The sequence below is a fragment of the Pelophylax lessonae genome, assembly GCF_965119305.1.
Source record: "Pelophylax lessonae genome assembly, chromosome: 7".
Lineage (NCBI taxonomy): Eukaryota > Metazoa > Chordata > Amphibia > Anura > Ranidae > Pelophylax > Pelophylax lessonae.
This window is the reverse complement of record NC_138774.1, coordinates 284119568-284136210: the sequence shown is the minus strand read 5'-3', so window position 1 is coordinate 284136210 and position 16643 is coordinate 284119568. Positions and strand designations below refer to the sequence as shown.

General features: G+C 52.3%; 1 pseudogene across 1 annotated transcript; it reads left to right on the top strand.

Annotated features, from left to right (window-relative positions):
• The first annotated feature begins 431 nt into the window (after positions 1-431).
• LOC309559678 (methionine--tRNA ligase, mitochondrial-like) lies at positions 432-7084 on the top strand (annotated as a pseudogene). Its single transcript has 4 exons — positions 432-656; positions 3643-3977; positions 5496-6246; positions 6699-7084. The product of its transcript is annotated as a methionine--tRNA ligase, mitochondrial-like (transcript).
• The last annotated feature ends 9559 nt before the right edge of the window (positions 7085-16643 follow it).

Below are 16643 nucleotides of genomic sequence, written 5' to 3'. Positions count from 1 at the left end.
TAGGAAAGAAGCTATGAGGGGGGCCCATAAGAGGGAGGACAATGACAGCCGGGACACTCACTGCTGGGGGCCCGCGGCCTTCTGTGGCTCTGTAACCCGCCTCTGGCTGTCCTCAGCCCCAGGACCACTCTGCAAAGCGCCATCTTCCCGCCATACGTCGTGCCACCCCCACAGGCGTCCTTTCTCTACACGGCTTCCTGTGCGAGCAGCGCCGGTCGCCATCTTTACTAAGGGCAACCTGCCCTCACCCACCTGCTTCACATTTCACTCCAAAATCCGATACCAGTCCCGGGGGTACGATGTTATCGGAGATTCGGGGGTAGACGTACGTGTTAGATTGTGTTTTGAAACTTGTTTATCGGTGTGAGATGGGTATGGGTCGACTGGTGGTCGCCATCTTGACTGAGGGCAGCTTGTACCTGGTCGGTGACATGCGGTGGCTGTATGGGCGGCTGGTCGGCCGGCCGGTGGTGCTCGGTGTGCTTCAGCAGGAAGATCAGCTATGGAGGAGGGGCGGCGGGGGGGTCGGCTGATCACCACCCCGATCTTCTATGTGAATGCCGCCCCCCACCTGGGACACGTCTACTCCGCCGTGCTGGGGGACACCCTGCACCGGTACACCGGACTGTGCGGGGGGGAGAGCGGCCTGAGCACCGGTGAGAGACCCCACCAATCAGATCAACGACCCCTGCTGTCCTCCAATCAGATCAATGATTTCTTCTCATATCAAGTCCAATTTCCACCCAATCAGATCCCTGCTGTGCCACCAAGATGTCCCCCCCTAAATCAGATCCCCGTTGTCCCACCAGGATGTCCCTCCCCCCCCCCCAAATCAGATCCCTGTTGTGCCACCAAGATGTGCCCCCCCCCCAAATAAGATCCCTGCTGTGCCACCAAGATGTCCCCCCCCCAAATCAGATCCCCGTTGTCCCACCAGGATGTCCCCCCCCCCCCCCAGAATCAGATCCCTGCTGTGCCACCAAGATGTCCCTCCCCCCCCCAAATCAGATCCCCGTTGTCCCACCAGGATGTCCCCCCCCCCCCCCCCAGAATCAGATCCCTGCTGTGCCACCAAGATGTCCCCCCCCCCCCAAATCAGATCCCCGTTGTCCCACCAGGATGTCCCCCCCCCCCCCCAGAATCAGATCCCTGCTGTGCCACCAAGATGTCCCCCCCCCCCCCAAATCAGATCCCTGTTGTGCCACCAAGATGTGCCCCCCCCCAAATAAGATCCCTGCTGTGCCACCAAGATGCCCCCCCAAAATCAGATCCCTGATGTCCCACCAGGATGTGCCCCCCCCAGAATCAGATCCCCGCTGTGCCACCAGGATGTCTCCCCCCCAAATCAGATCACTGCTGTCCCATCAAGATGTGCCCCCAACCCAAATCAGATCCCTGATGTCCCACCAGGATGTGCCCCCCCCAGAATCAGTTCCTTGTTGTGCCACCAAGATGTGCCCCCCCCCCCAAACAAGATCCCTACTGTGCCACCAAGATGTGCCCCCCCAAATCAGATCCCTGTTGTGCCACAAAGATGTGCCTCCCCCCCAAATCAGATCCCTGCTGTGCCACCGAAATGTGCCCCCCCAAATCAGATCCCTGCTGTGCCACCAAGATGTGCCCCCCCAAATCAGATCCCTGCTGTGCCACCAAGATGTCCCTCCCCCCCCCAAATCAGATCCCCGTTGTCCCACCAGGATGTCCCCCCCCCCCCCAGAATCAGATCCCTGCTGTGCCACCAAGATGTCCCCCCCCCCCCCCCAAATCAGATCCCCGTTGTCCCACCAGGATGTCCCCCCCCCCCCCCAGAATCAGATCCCTGCTGTGCCACCAAGATGTGCCCCCCCCCAAATAAGATCCCTGCTGTGCCACCAAGATGCCCCCCCAAAATCAGATCCCTGTTGTCCCACCAGGATGTGCCCCCCCCCAGAATCAGATCCCTGCTGTGCCACCAAGATGTCCCCCCCCCCAAATCAGATCCCTGTTGTGCCACCAAGATGTGCCCCCCCCCCAAATAAGATCCCTGCTGTGCCACCAAGATGTGCCCCCCCCCTAAATAAGATCCCTACTGTGCCACCAAGATGTGCCCCCAACCCAAATCAGATCCCCGTCGTCCCACCAGGATGTGCCCCCCCCCCCAGAATCAGATCACCGCTGTGCCCCCCCAAATAAGATCCCTGCTGTGCCACCAAGATGCCCCCCCCCCAAATCAGATCCCTGTTGTTCCACCAAGATGTGCCCCCCCCCCCCAAATAAGATCCATTCAGTGCCACCAAGATGTGGCCCCCCCCCACCCAAATCAGATCCCTGATGTCCCACCAGGATGTGCACGCCCCCGAATAAGATCCCTGCTGTCCCACCAAGATGTGCCCCCAACCTAAATCAGATCCCTGATGTCCCACCAGGATGTGCCCCCAACCCAAATCAGATCCCTGATGTCCCACCAGGATGTGCCCCCCCCAGAATCAGATCCCCGCTGTGCCACCAGGATGTCTCCCCCCCAAATCAGATCACTGCTGTCCCATCAAGATGTGCCCCCAACCCAAATCAGATCCCTGATGTCCCACCAGGATGTGCCCCCCCCAGAATCAGTTCCTTGTTGTGCCACCAAGATGTGCCCCCCCCCCAAACAAGATCCCTACTGTGCCACCAAGATGTGCCCCCCCAAATCAGATCCCTGTTGTGCCACAAAGATGTGCCTCCCCCCCAAATCAGATCCCTGCTGTGCCACCGAAATGTGCCCCCCCAAATCAGATCCCTGCTGTGCCACCAAGATGTGCCCCCCCAAATCAGATCCCTGCTGTCCCACCAAGATGTGCCCTTAACCCAAATCAGATCCCCATTGTCCCACCAGGATGTGCCTCCCCCCCGAATCAGATCCCTGCTGTGCCACCAAGATGTGCCCCCCTCCCCCCCAAAATCAGATCCCTGCTGTCCCACCAATATGTGCCCCCAACCCAAATCAAATCCCTGTTGTCCCACCAGGATATGCCCCCCCAAATCAGATCCCTGCTGTCCCACCAATTAGTGCCCCCCAACCCAAATCAGATCCCCGTTGTCCCACCAGGATGTGCCCCCCCAAATCAGATCCTTGCTGTCCCACCAATATGTGCCCCAGCCCAAATCAGAGCCCCGCTGTCCCACCAATATGTGCCCCAACCCAAATCAGAGCCCCGCTGTCCCACCAGGATGTGCTCCCCCCCCCCCCCATAGGATTTCTGCTGTCCCACCAAGATGGATGTGCCCCCCTACCCCAAATGGATCCCTGCTGTCCCACTAAGTTGTGCCCCCCCAAATCAGATCCCTGCTGTCCCACCAAGATGTACCCCCCCCCCCAAATTAGATCCCTGCTGTCCCACCAAGTTGTGCCCCATAAAATCAGATCACTGCTGTCTCACCAAGATGTGCCCCCCAAATCAGATCCCTGCTGTCCCACCAGGATGTGCCCCCCATAAATCAGATTAGACCCAAGCTGTGTCCCATTGGCATCAATGATGTCCTCCCCCCCCCCCCCCCAACCAGATCCAAGCTGTCTCCCCTATCCAGGTCCCTCTCTTCCCTGATCAGATCAATGCTGCGCCCACACCTGCTTGTGACATCTGTTAACTTGTAAATCTAAAATGTGTTTTTGTTTTTTTTAAGGCACTGATGAACATGGCATCAAAGTACAGCAAGCTGCGGCTGTATTGGGTTTGAACCCGCCTGAGCTCTGTTCAAGGGTTTCCCAGCAATTCCACACAATGTTCGATACGATGGGAATCTCCTACACAGATTTTATTCGTACGACAGAACCTCGTCACTCCCGGGCAGTGTGTCATTTTGGGAAGACGCTGGAAGAGCGAGGATATATCTACAAGGGGATGTACCAGGGCTGGTACTGCACTTCCGATGAGGCTTTTTTAAGTGAGGAGCAAACGATGGAGAGCACAGACTCCAACGGCAACAAAATACGCGTGTCCGTAGAAAGTGGACATCAGGTGAGGAAGTCTAATAAATCAAAACTATACTATATGGGGGGAAGTTAAATGATTGAGTTCACGTCCATTGAAGGCTGTCCATGTAGGGGCCGTTTGAAGGCTGTCCATGTAGGGGCGTCCATGTAGGGCTGTGGAAGGCTTTCCATGTAGGGCCATGGAAGGCTTTCCTATATAGATCCATTGAAGGCTTTCCTTTGTAGGTCCATTGAAGGCTTTCCTTTGTAGGTCCATTGAAGGCTTTCCATTGTAGGTCCATTGAAGGCTTTCCTTTGTAGGTCCATTGAAGGCTTTCCTTTGTAGGTCCATTGAAGGCTTTCCTTTGTAGGTCCATTGAAGGCTTTCCTATGTAGGTCCATTGAAGGCTTTCCTATGTAGGTCCATTGAAGGCTTTCCTATGTAGGTCCATTGAAGGCTTTCCTATGTAGGTCCATTGAAGGCTTTCCTATGTAGGTCCATTGAAGGCTTTCCTATGTAGGTCCATTGAAGGCTTTCCTATGTAGGTCCATTTCAAGCTATCCATGCAGGGCCGTGGAAGGCTTTCCATGTAGGAAAATAAAAGGACGTAAAATTTTTTTGGGTACAGCGTCGCAAATTCTTTTATCCCATAGTTTTGCAAAACTATGTAGACTACAAACTGTATGATTGAATCGGTTCTGACATCGCTGTTTTACTAACCTGACTATTATTCTGAGTAGGAAACTTTCACGTTGTTTGCAAATATTCCAGATTCTAACTACCAGCAAGAATGAGTTCTTATTTTAAGAGGACGTGTCATTTCAGACCCACCATGTCCGCTCCTGTTATCGGCATCCACTCACCTGCTGCCTACATGTCTCTCACCTTGTGTCACTGCCGCATCACCAGCCGTCCCATTAAAGTGAATTGGACTGCTGGTGAGTCAACAGCGGGTCAGAGATGACAGTTGCTCTTTAGAAATTATGATTTAAATCAAGCCTTTCTATTAGTGATTTAAATTGTGATTTTAATCAACTTCATTTAAAGAGGTTGTACACCAAGAAAAATTTTTTTTCTCTTCTTTACATCCTGAAAGAGAAACCCATAATGAGCTAGTATGCATCGCATAGTAGCTCATTATGAAATACTTACCTTAGAACGAGCCCCCGCCGTGCCGTCCGCTTACCTGTATGACGGGCGACATGTATAGTCGCCCGTCTTCTGGGATTGCGGCATCCAGCCATCGGATTGGCCAGAGCCGCGGTGACGTCACTCCCGCGCACGTGCGCGGGAGCCGACGGTCACGGCCCGGGGCTCTGAAGGAACGGCACGATCTGCCGTCCCTTCAGAGCGCATGCGCCAGTGACGTCACTGGCTGCATTAAAGGTAAATATCTCCTAAACGGTGCATGTTTAGGAGATATTTACAGTACCTATAGGTAAGCCTTAATATAGGCTTACCTATAGGTACAACTTCCTGAGGAGGGTTTACTTCCTCTTTAAATCAAATTCACCCTGGGAATTACCTCCAAAATTTGTGCAGAGCACAAGTGTGTGTGACATGTGACACTGGATGAGTGAAGAGAATTACATGTTCCATCTCTCTTCTCTGCGCCCCAAACTCCTAAAGTGGCTTCAGACAGACCCTATCCACCCTGCCCCGTTCCTTCGAATAGTGCAGAAGTGGCTGGAAGGGGACCTCCCCGACCTCTCTTTGTCCGGACAGAGCAGCCGCTTCTCCTGGGGTATCCCGGTGCCTTCTGACCTGACTCATACCATCTATGTGTGGCTGGATGCCGTCATCAACTACCTAACGGTGGCAAAATACCCAGATCCCAGTTTCTCACCATGGGGCCCATCAATACATCTGCTTGCAAAGGACATTTTGCACTTTCACGCCGTATACTGGCCGGCGTTTTTGCTAGCTGCCAGTCTGACTAACTCTACATCCATTCTCATTTGACGTGTCAAGGCGTGAAGATGTCAAAGAGCCTCCAGAACGTGATTGACCCCACCGAATGTATTAGGCTTTACGGCAGAGATGGGTTCCTCTATTTCTAACGAGACTGCGACTTTAACCACGATTCTGTCCGTAACCTACTAAACTCTTCTCTTGCCGATGCTCTTGGTGGACTTTTGAACCGCTCCACTGCGCCCAGTATGAACCCCCGAGCAATGCTGGCCTCGTTACCAGTGCACGAGTGTGCCGATATTGGACGAAGATCAGTTGGAGGCCCTCCTTGGAGCTTTACGAGGACTTCCCCCAATTAGTAGACCAGTACGTGAAAACCTTACCGGTACACAAAGCCTTGGAACGCTGACCAGGAATTGACTACCGACTACTCTTCTGCTTTGTCCCTACCTACTGAACTGCTACCTCTGTTGCCGATCCGGATTGTCTGACCACGCTTACTGCTGCCCGCCCCAACCTTTGGCTCGTCTGACTTCTCTCTGGTTATCCCTTGTCTGCTCCTCCACTCCGGACTGAACCTGCACTCTGCATGGCTGGGTGATCCTGGGGACCGCGACCTGGTGTTAGCATGCAGCGCAGTCTATCCCCACCATCAGGGGCTCTAGTGAAAACCAGCTAGCACTTAGTTTCCGCACCTCAGGTGAACCTGTGTCCTCATCAGAGTACTACCTGGTGTCCATCCGATATCCAGCACTGCTTCCACCGTAGCCAACCCAGATTGTCTGACCACGCCTCTGCCAGACTACCTGCCTGCGGTCCTTGCCACTGGGCTCCACTCCTACCTCTGGCCAGCAGTCCTCTGACTCAGGTGAGCCTGTAGGATTGTTACATGATGGCGGCGTGCGTTCTTCCAAAGTCAAGTTCAATGGAAGCTGTCCAAGGGATCAGAAGAAGACCAGGCATGGGGGCGTTGTGTTCTCTACCTCACCCTCGAAGCCTTGAGGCTTTATGGTACCCTCCTGCAGCCTGCCATTGCTGGACTGGCCCAGACCATCCTTAACAGGCTTGGTGTTGGCCATGATTATAGAACTCTGAAAGGAAATCCTTTCTTTGCAGCGACTCAGGGAGAGAACTGCGGCTTCCAAGGGCAGAAATTAGGACCGGACTGTGGCTTGCTATATCACAGACTGCTAGATAAAGAAGAACAGGGGCTTAACAAAGATGGAAACAGATGTACGTAAATTTAAAGGTCGTAGGGAAAAGGCCTCAAGGGGGAACTGTTATTCTAGAAGGCCGTTTAATAACGGCCCTTTTGTTCACATTGGTGTGCGTACCAAGGTAGGCAGAATGTTGCTCCTCCTGCTAATGAGAGCATAGGTGGAAGGCACAGAGCTGATTGGAGCAGCTCTGTAAAATACTCGATCAATCAGTGCCAAATAAACATCACAAATAAATCTCAAAAATGGTGTCAAAAGTCCAATAGATGTGATTGTTCAAAATTGATGACACCTTCCACCACCAATAGATGAAAGACCCCCTTACCAGATCCTATTGACCCCTCATTACAAAAGATCGACAAGTTCCAATACCAGCCAAGGCCTTATAGCATCCAACCAGGTCCTCCAATCAGGCTCCTCACTCTCCTCAATTCCATATCATGGAGGTTAACCGGGTTTGATGACAGTCATAGAGTAGCTGTGGAGGAAGTTGACCCTGCTGGATGAGATCTGAGGGCTGAGTTTGTCTCCTGCCTTAGGTGTATGAGGAGATCAGTATACAATACAGAGGACTGGATGGATGAGCACACTGAGCTGGTTAAATTGGTTAAAGTGTTAGTTCCCCTTTTCATTCCCCGCCCCCCCCTTCCCCTTTCGGGGTCTCCGTTGTAATTACCTCCGGGGAAGCTGAACTATCAGTGGCCACACAGCCAGTCCCGGGATTGGAAATCCCCACCCTTCTCTGTGCAGCGCTTCCGGGACAGACCAGATCGGTTCACTGTGCAGGAGCTGTCCAATGAGAATTGCTATGATCAATCCCAGGAGCACTGCACAGAGAGGAGGGTGAAGAGTGGGAATTTCAAATCCCTGGAACACTGCCTGCTCAGCATCCCCATAGCGAAGTACAGCGGGTAATGGGAGGAGGGGAGGGTTGGGTATAATGTGTTAGTTCACCTTTTAAAGGGTAACTCCACTTTCGTGGGGGGGAAAAAATAGCAAAGAAAAAACAATATAGCGTATACAATTGTGATACAAATCATATTGTAATTGAATGTTATTAAAAAATTTCCTTTCCTTTTCAATCTGCAGCTGATGTAAATTTTTGAAAATGCAATATGGCTGCCTGGAGCTGTTCTGTACACAGAATGTATACTGACTAGGGATGCACCGAAATTATCGGCCGAAAATGAGCCTCTCATTTCGGCCGATAATGGGTTAACATTGCCGAAAAGAAATATGGCCGCCGTGGGGGAAGGAGGAGGGCGCAGCGCAGGGCAGGTTTTAAAAGTCCCGCCTCTGGCCGGCCGTCCGCCTCTCAATGACGTCCCTACTACGATCTGTGCATTATGAATGGACTTACCAGGCGAGGGTGCGGGGCGAGCGGCCGCTATAGAGATAACTGATGTGATCCATCCCTGTCAGCTCAGCACGACTATGTATGAATGAGAACAGAACTGAGCTGACACCGGGCGGGGGGGGCGGGCGGAGCGGCCGCTATTCGCTGTAACTATGTGAGCTTCACTTCCTTGTCAGCGGAGATACATGCCTGTCAGTGAAGTGAAGCTCTCACATAGTTACAGCTAATAGCGGCCGCTCCGCCCGCCCGGTGTCAGGTCAGTTCTGTTATCATTCACACATAGTCGTGCTGAGCTGACAGGAAGGATCACATTAGTTATCTCTATTGCGACCGCCCGCCCCCCCCCCCCCCCCCGCCTGGTATGTCCATTCATACTGCAGAGATCGTAGTAGGGATGTCATTGAGAGGCGGTGCCGCCGGCCAGAGGCGGGACTTTTGAATGAAGGAAACCCGAGGAGGGACGCTAAGCCAGAGGGAGGGAGGGAGGGAAGGAGGGGGGGGGGAGAGCTGAGGCAGCTTACCAATGGTTTTTGTATTATGAAGCATGAGGGGTTAATGTATTGTCACTGCTGGTCACTCATCTATTAGTGACCGACCAGTGGCAGGTAATTAACCCCTTTGTGCTGCATTAGTGCAACCAGTATCAGTGTTAATTAACACTGGTTGCACTAATGCAGCACAAAGGGGTTAATTACCTGCCACTGGTCGGTCACTAATAGATGAGTGACCAGCAGTGACAATACATTAACCCCTCATGCTGCATAATACAAATACCATTGGTAATTAAATTAACCTCTTGCCAAACCATCACAGTACATATACGGTGACAGGGTGGCAGCGACAGGTGTACGTCGCTGCCTGTTTTTGGTGTATGCCCCTGTTCTATCCATTTTAAAACATTTTTGGGGAAAAAGTCATTTTCGGTTTTCGGCCAAGGGCATCCTGCATTTTCGGTTTCGGCCCAAAATTTTCATTTCGGTGCATCCCTAATACTGACCACACCCCCAGAAACATAATTTCCTGCTTGTGTGATTGGCTCACCAATTTTCCCAGAGGTCTGCACTAAGATACAAGTCAGATTTCTGGCATCCCCTGCAACAAAAATGTCATTTCTCTTACGTCCTCCGACAGTCGCCGCCTCTTCATATTCGTCACATATGGGGTATTAGACTTTGCTCCGAAGGAGTAGCTAGGCAACAGAATATGTTAACAATAAAGCTTTTAACATATCCCACCCTCAAGGGGTGGTCCCCTCAGTCAATACCCTCCTACTTCCTGCAACCATATCTCAGTTTTAATGTCTAGCTTGTCAGGAGTGGCTGGCTTTTCCTGTGCTTGGGCTTTCTGCCCCAGACTCTTTCTTCTTTTTGAAATTTTGTTTGAGTTTTCTCTCTACCTTTACTTAGCTGTTATTTTTGTCAGCGTTAGTTCTTCTGATGAAGAGGATCATGCTGGCTGGGTCTCGGGCTGATCCCCCTGGTCACAGGTCGTGGGTCAGTGGCTTCCCAGCCTGCCATCGAGCGTTCAGCCAGGTAACGCTCCTGGCACAGTGAACGACCCATCCCTGTTCGGTGCAGGGATGATTGGTGAGGTGGCTACCTCACTGGACGCTGTGCGGTTTCTTAACCCCCATTTTGTGCGTCTTGAATTGCGACTCTCCCTGCCTCATGTGCAGCGGCTTGTTCGCCTGTGCGGGTCCCCCACGCCATTGAGAGGTAAGTGTATCTATGTGGGGACCTGTCTGTCTGGGGGGGGTGTCAGTCTGGGACTGTGTAACCTGCCTCTATTCACACTGCTTGTCTCCCTATCTCTCGGCTGCATGCTGTGGGCTGCAAGGGGGGGGGGAGCTGTGTGACACTGTGTGTGTCAGCCTGGTCAGTGTGAGAAGCTGTGTGCTGTGGGGCATGTTTTTTTGGCATGTTGGGGCATATACAGCGATCGCTGCGGCGATCTGACATGTATTCCTATACAGGGATGTCACGTGTGCATTACTGCACTGTGGAGCGGCGGTTTCGGCGCCAAACGGCGCCATTTTGCCTACACTCGCTCCGGCCGCATGTTTTACATGCATGGCGGCCATTTTCTTGTAGCCTCCATAGGCTTTCATAGAGCGCCCTGGCAGCATCACTTCCTCTTTCCAGGAACACCGATCGAGGCAGCAGCAGCGGCGAGGGTCTCCTCAGGTTTTATCCTTCTGTTCTTGCTATCCATTGCCTGTGTTCAGTTTGCATATTCCCTGTGGGGGTCTCATTGTGCTTGAGTGTGGTGCGGTGGGCTGCGCTTGCCGCGCTTGCTTAAAGGGGCAGTTAACCCTTTATTGTCTGGCATTACAGGGGCAATGGATTCTCAGGAGGGCAAATTTCCTACCGCCCTGGTGGAAAGCCAGGGGACCGCTGTTTCCCCCCCCAGGGGGGGATTTAGCCACTATTGTGGCTGGCCTTGCTGCTCAGGTGCAGATGCTGGTGGCTGCTCAATCTACTAAAAGACCCAGAGTTTCTCTTTCCTCTGCTTCTGAGGGTGAAGGTGATGGGGTTGTTATGGCGGGGGCCTCCTTATCGGGGTCCCGCTCCTCCCTAGATCTAGTGGGGTCCGAGGTGGAGGCTGAAGTTGAGGGGGTTGATAATTCTCCCCCTGGCTCGCCTGAAGAGCTTGCAATCATGGATGAATTGATTGCTTCCATAAAGCAAACACTGCGTTTGCAGGATGAAGTGTGTCCCCCCGCTGCCTTGGCGGCCTATGGGACGCAGAGAAAACGCAGGACGCCGCAGGTTTTTCCCTGCAATGATGATTTTCAGCGCGCTGTTAAGGAACAATGGCGCAATCTGCGCAAACCTTTTGCTGTACCAAGTAGGTTCAAGCTGCGTTATCCTTTCTCGCCTTCCACTGATGAAAGGTGGTGTGTGCCTCCCCCAGTGGATCACGCAATTGCGGTTTTAAACAAGGCCACTGCGATTCCTGCAGAGGATTCCCGTGTTCCGTGATGCCACGGATAGGAGATTGGAGTCTCTTGCCCGTCATACTTATTCTGTTACGGGTTCTATGCTTAAAACTCTGTTTGCTTCTCTCATGGCGGCCCAGGCGATCGCAAGTTGGACGCAGATGCTTAGGCGCGTCCTAGTGGCAGACTCGGCCTCGCCGGCGACCCTGGATATGGTGGATCAAATCCACCAGGGTGTCATGTATCTGTGTGATGCGGACCTGGACCTGGTTCCATTGGCTGCACGTGTGCACAGCGTGGCGGTGTTGTCTCGCCGCCTGGTTTGGTTAAAATGTTGGTCGGTGGACCAATCTTCACGTAAGACCTTAGCCAATCTGCCTTATGATGGGTCTCGCCTTTTTGGGGAGTCCTTGGATGTGTTGATTAAGGGGATCACCGGGGGTAAGAGCACTCTCTTGCCCCATTTCCCCAAGGCTAAGGGGGCTTCTGGGAAGAAGCATGCTAATTTTCGGCCCCCTCAGGGGTCCTTTCGTGCCTTTCGGCCGCACTACAAGGGCAAGCCGTTCAAAGGTCAAGGCTCTCAGAAGAAGCCCTGGTCTGGGAAACAGAAGTCCGGCCAATCCGGATCTGCAGCCCATAACAGTTCGGCCTGAAGGGGCGCCCTCACCCAGTTTTGGGGTGGGGGGACGCTTGCTCGGTTTTCTTCAGCCCTGGTTGGCCCGTGTGTGGGACAGATGGGTTCAGGAGATCGTTCGATCTGGTTACAAGATCGAGTTTCTCTCTCGGCCGGAGAGCAGATTTTTTCCCTCAAATCTTCAACTGTCTCCAGAGCGTTTGCGGGACCTGCACCTGGCGGTGCGGGACCTGAGGGCTCAGGGAGTGGTGGTTCCGGTGCCTCATCGGGACAGATTTCGGGGGTTTTATTCCAATCTGTTCACCGTGCCCAGGAAGGAGGGCAAGGTTCGTCCAATTCTGGACTTGAAGGCTCTGAACCGCTCTGTGCGGGTTCGCAAGTTCCGCATGGAATCCCTGCGGTCGGTGGTGGCTGCCCTGGTTCCGGGGGAATTCATGGCCTCCATCGATTTGAAGGATGCGTATCTTCACATCCCCATTTTCGAGGGTCACCAGAGGTTCCTTCGATTTGCCATTGCGGAGGATCACTACCAGTTCGTGGCGTTGCCTTTTGGTCTCGCCTCGGCTCCGCGGGTCTTCACCAAGGTGCTTGCACCGGTTCTGGCATTATTGAGGGCCCAGGGCATTTCTGTCCTGGGGTATCTGGACGACATTCTGGTTCGGTCTGCGACCAGCCAGGGTCTGGAGAAGGAACTGCCTGTCACGATGCAAACTCTGCAGGAGTTTGGTTGGACGATAAATTTTCCAAAGTCGACACTGAGTCCGTCTGTTCGTCTTCCCTACCTGGGAATGATTCTGGACTCGGTGCAGGCGAAGGTCTTCCTGCCGGAAGACAAACTCAGAACTCTTCAGGAGGAAGTCAGGTCCCTCAGGGACGTTCCGCACTCGTCTCTGCGGACGTGCATGAGATGTCTGGGATTGATGGTCTCGGCCTTCGAGGCGATTCCCTTCGCCCAGTTTCACACGCGGGGTCTCCAAGCGGAGACCCTGTCCAGGTGGGACGGGCGACCTCAATCCCTGGATCTTCAAATCTCGTTGAGTCATCGCACCAGAAGAAACCTTCTGTGGTGGCTCCAGTCCCCGTTGGTGTCCGGGGGCAAGTCGTTTCGTCCTGTCTCGTGGACGGTGATCACCACGGATGCCAGCCTGTCGGGCTGGGGTGGTGTTCTGGGCGTTCTATCCGCCCAGGGAACTTGGTCGGAGGGGGAGTCTTCCCTTCCGATCAACACTCTGGAATTGCGTGCGATAAGTCTCTGTCTTCATCGCTGGACGGACCGGCTGCAGGGCTGCCCGGTTCGGGTGCAGACGGACAATGCCACGGCGGTGGCCTACATCAACCACCAAGGGGGCACCAGGAGTGCCCGAGCGGCTCGAGAAGTGGCCGACATTCTGTCTTGGGCCGAGACTCGTGTCCCGGCGATAACGGCGGTTCACATTCCGGTGGTGGAGAACTGGCAGGCGGACTATCTGAGTCGCCAGACCCTGGATCAGGGGGAATGGTCTCTCCACCCGGCTGTCTTCCAGATGTTGTGCGCGAAGTGGGGTCTTCCAGATGTGGACCTGTTGCGTCTCGTCTCAAGGTGAAAAGGTTCGTGGCAAGGACGCGCGACCCTCGGGCAGACGCGTCGGATGCGTTAGTGGCCCCGTGGCATCAGTACAGGCTGATGTACGCGTTTCCACCGATTCAGTTGCTGTCCAGGTTCCTTCGCAGGTTACACTCGGAACGCAGCACGGTGATTCTTGTGGCACCGGACTGGCCTCGCCGGTCCTGGTACGCAGACCTCGTGAATCTGGCGGTCGACGCCCCGTGGCATCTGCCTCTTCGAGACGATCTACTGTCTCAAGGACCGATATACCATCCTGCTTTACAGTCGCTGGCTTTGACGGCCTGGCTGTTGAGACCGAGGTCCTGAAGGAGAAGGGTCTCTCTCCAGAGGTCGTTCATACTTTGATCAACGCAAGGAAGTCTTCCTCGAAGAAGGTTTATTACCGTACTTGGAAGGCCTATTTTGCCTGGTGTGAGTCCAGGGGGTTTTCACCCCGCACGTACTCGGTTTCCCGTGTGCTGTCTTTCCTTCAAACGGGTGTTGATCAGCGTTTGGCGCTGGCTACGATAAAGGGTCAGGTGTCTGCTCTGGCCGTTCTGTTTCAACGTCCCGTGGCTTCCAACTCCTTGGTTGGCACTTTTGTTCAGGGTGTGCGGCATCTGGTTCCTCCTAGGAGGGATCCTTTGCCCCCTTGGGACTTGAATCTCGTTCTGTCTGTGTTGCAACGTGCTCCTTTTGAACAGATCAGGGAGATCTCGTTGTCTATGTTGTCCAAAAAGGTTGCCTTTTTGGTGGCGATCACTTCGGCTCGCAGGGTGTCGGAGCTGGCAGCTTTGTCCTGCAAGTCTCCGTACCTGGTTATTCATTTGGATAAGGTGGTCTTGCGACCTAATCCTTTTCTTCCGAAACGAGTTTCGGAATTCCATCTTAATGAGGATATTGTCTTACCTTCGCTGTGCGCGAAGCCTAAACATCCAAAGGAGGTGAGATTGCATTCTCTGGATGTTGTTCGGGCGATAAGGGTTTACCTTAAATCGACTGAGTCTTTTCGAAAGACGGACTCCTTGTTTGTTCTTCCAGAGGGTCCTCGGAAGGGCATGGCGGCTTCGGCCTCTACCATCGCCAAATGGATCAGGCAGACCATTGAACAGGCCTATGCCTTGCAGGGGAAGGTTCCCCCTGTACCTGTGAAGGCGCACTCTACTAGATCTTTGAGTACGTCTTGGGCCTGTCGTCATGGGGCTTCTGTAGCCCAGGTGTGTAAGGCGGCGACCTGGTCGACCGTACACACTTTCACAAGATTCTACAAAGTAGATGTTCAGGCATCGGCGGATGCTTCCTTTGGCCGCAAGGTTCTTAGTGCGGCAGTTCCCTAGGGTCCCTTGTTGGGGACCTCTGGCTGTTGGGATAAGTTTTGTATCCCCTGGTTTTTTGTCTTTTCCTGGGTTGTTGCTTCTGTTGAGCACTTGTTTTTCCTGTTGCCCAGCTGGTTTCCTTCCTTTGGTAAGGTTCCTTTCTTTAATGCGGAGACTGCGTTGCCTTTTCGGCGCGGATGCGTTTCCCACCCCTCATGTTTGCACTGCTTTGGGACGTCCCCATATGTGACGAATATGAAGAGGCGGCGACTGTCGGAGGACGTAAGAGAAAACGGAATTTTTGTAAAATCTTACCTGTAAAATTCCTTTCTCTGAGTCCTCCGACAGTCGCCGCCCCCGCCCCTCTTTTGGGGTTTGGTTGTATACTCTACTGCTATTCCACTAAAACTGAGATATGGTTGCAGGAAGTAGGAGGGTATTGACTGAGGGGACCACCCCTTGAGGGTGGGATATGTTAAAAGCTTTAATGTTAACATATTCTGTTGCCTAGCTACTCCTTCGGAGCAAAGTCTAATACCCCATATGTGACGAATATGAAGAGGCGGCGACTGTCGGAGGACTCAGAGAAAGGAATTTTACAGGTAAGATTTTACAAAAATTCCGTTTTTTGGTGAGATTCTCCCAATAGGAACACGTCTAATTTGATTCAAATTCATTTATCAGCGAGCTATGAATTTGAGACACCATCTAGCTCCTAACATACCTGACCCTCCAAAAAAATGGTAACTTTTTTTGAAAAGGGGTTTTACCCATGCAAAAGGTGAAAAGTATGTAGGACTGTTGGTAATTACAAGAAAATGTCCCAATTCAAATCACAACATACTGGCCAAGTCTACAACATTAAGAAATGTATTTCTTGCCACTCTACCCATGTTACGTACCTCCTGACATGCCCATGTGGGCTACAATACATTGGGAGAACCACTCACCAATTATGGTTTTAATCATTTTACAAAACGTAACCACTTAAGCCCCGGAAGATTTTACCCCCTTCCTGACCAGGGGGTATTTTGCGATTCGGCACTGCGTGACTTTAACGGACAATTGCGCGGTTGTGCGATGCTGTATCTAAACGAATTTGGCGTCCTTTTTTTCCCACAAACAGAGCTTTCTTTTGGTGGTATTTGATCACCTGTGCGATTTTTTGATCACGCGCTATAAACAAAAAAAAAAAAAAGAGCGTAAATTTTGCAAAAATAGCAATATTTTTCACATTTTTTTATATGAAATTCCCCCCCAAAAAAATGTAAAAATAAATTTTTTAACATTTTCGGCCAATTTGTTTTATGCTACCTATGTTTGGTAAAAAAAAAAAAAAAATCGCAAAAAGCATATTTTGATTGGTTTGCGCAAAAGTTATCTTGTTTACTAACAAAGGGAAAGATTTATGTCATTTTTGTTTTTTTTTTTCTTTTAACGCGTAATGGCGGCGATCTGCGATTTTTTTTTGCGGTACTGCGACATTGCGGCGGACAGATCGGACCCTTGACTGACATTTTTGCCACTTTTGGGGTTACCAGTGACATTTCTACAGTAATCAGTGCTATACATATGCACTGTTACTGTAAAAATACACTGGCAGTGAAGGGGTTAACTTTTTTTTGAAAGGGAGGGGCTATGTGTGTCCCTAGGGGCGTGCTTTCTACTGTGATTGGCTGTGGCTTCAGACGTATGAAGAGTGATCAACGGTTCTACATAGTAGAACCGTATGATCATCCTTCATACACAGGGG